This window comes from Zingiber officinale, chromosome 2B, assembly GCF_018446385.1.
Source record: "Zingiber officinale cultivar Zhangliang chromosome 2B, Zo_v1.1, whole genome shotgun sequence".
NCBI lineage: Eukaryota > Viridiplantae > Streptophyta > Magnoliopsida > Zingiberales > Zingiberaceae > Zingiber > Zingiber officinale.
The window spans coordinates 42,744,845-42,746,746 of NC_055989.1; the positions used below are offsets into that span (position 1 = coordinate 42,744,845).

Sequence of the window (1,902 nt, forward strand, 5' to 3'; positions counted from 1 at the left end):
AAGATTAGATTTGTTTACCTTTACTTTGCTTTTGAAACGGTTGGATAGTTGTTTAGCTAATTCGCATTGAGACATTTCTAGTGCTTATTCCAGTCCCTGTGGATACGATAATCTTTTATATTACTTGCGACATTTCCGTACACTTGCGGAGAGCGAACAAGTTTTTGGCGCCGTTGCCGGGGATTGCGCTATAACATTAGGAATTATCAATTGAGTTAGACTAAACATAACATTTGTTTTCCTTTCATATTGCATAGTTGTAACTAATCATTAGATTTCTGTTTTTACTTTCTTGTATAACTTTCACTTCTTGTTAATTCTTTTTGTACAAATTCAATTCTGCATTTTTGATTCTTCTATTTTTCTTTTTCTGTTGAATTGCTATCTGCTATCTTGTTCTTGTGTATGCGAAGATCTAACTTTTCAGGGGAATTCTTTCCTTTTGACCCTGAGATTGATAGAACTTTCCATAAAAGAAGAATTCTGCAAAGGCAAATTGAAGAACAGGAACATTTGAACATGGCAAATAGACCACTTAAGGATTATGCAGCACCCTATGCAAGAGGTTTTCGATCTAGTATTTCAAGACCTTCAGTGGAAGCTAATAACTTTGAGATCAAACCCGCAATCATATCTATGGTGCAGCAGAACCAATTTGGTGGAGGACCTCATGAAGACCCTAATCAACACTTAGAGGTCTTTTATGAAATATGTGGTACCATGAAAATGAATGGAGTTCCTTCTGATACAGTTAGATTATTGTTATTTGGGTTTTCTCTAAGAGATAGGGCAAAGCAATGGATGAATTCTTTGGCCCCTAATAGCATCACCACTTGGGAGCAGTGTGAGCAACAGTTTCTTGATAAGTTCTATCCACCAAGCAAAACAGCTCATATGAGGAATTTAATTGCAAGCTTCAAGCAAACTGACTCAGAATCTCTTTTTGAAGCATGGGATAGATATAATAGTATGCTCAGACAATGCCCACATCATGGGTTGGAAAGATGGTTAGTGTTGCATACTTTTTATAATGGTATCAATTATCATACCAAAGTGTCCCTTGATTCAGCTGCTAGAGGGGCACTTATGAACAAAAGCTTAGATGAAGCCGAAGAAATCATTGAAAGTGTAGCACAAAATCATCATCAATGGGCAAATGAAAGAAGTGGTAGCTATTCTTCTGTAAACCCAACAATTAAAGCATCAGGGAAGTTTGATGTAGATGCAGTCACTCTTTTATCTGCAAAATTGGATGCTCTTACAAAGAAATTTGAGAATATGGGGGCTAGTGCTAATATGGTCAATGCTATTAGTACATCTTGTGAAGTATGTGGGAGTTCAGAGCATTCAAATGACTCATGTCCATTGGGAGCTATCACTGCACAAATCAATCAACTTGAACAATGCGATGCAATCATGAGTTACAATCAAAGGCAGAACAACCCATACTCAAATACTTATAACCCTGGATGGAAGAGTCATCCAAATTTTTCCTACAGAAATAATCAAGATCAAGGACCATCTATGGGGGCAAGACCAAATTTCCAAGCTGGGCAACAAAATTTTCAACATCTATCTTCTCAAGGCTTACCAAAGTTAAATGTTGAAAAGATGCTTGAAGAAATTATCTCAAGTCAGAATGAAATGAAGCAAGATTTATCAAAGCACATTCAGAGGATGGATAATTCTGAAAAGCATCAAAAGATCCAGGATAGTCAAATTGCCCAACTAGCTTCCTCTTCATCCAGAGTGCCAGGACAACTTCCAGGAAAACCTGATGTGAATCCTATGGAGCATTGCAATAGAATTGAGCTTAGGAGCGGACGGACCTTGGGAGACTCCCAAGCGACTGCTTCAAAAGGGATACAAAAAGAAGAAGAGCTCTCTCCTCCTATACCAAAT

The 1,902-nt window shown here is 37.6% G+C and overlaps 1 non-coding gene across 1 annotated transcript; it reads right to left on the bottom strand.

Annotated features, from left to right (window-relative positions):
• Positions 1-892: 892 nt before the first annotated feature.
• LOC122049939 lies at positions 893-998 on the bottom strand. Its single transcript, XR_006131177.1, has one exon. It is a non-coding gene; the product is annotated as a small nucleolar RNA R71 (small nucleolar RNA).
• Between the last annotated feature and the right edge of the window lie 904 nt (positions 999-1,902).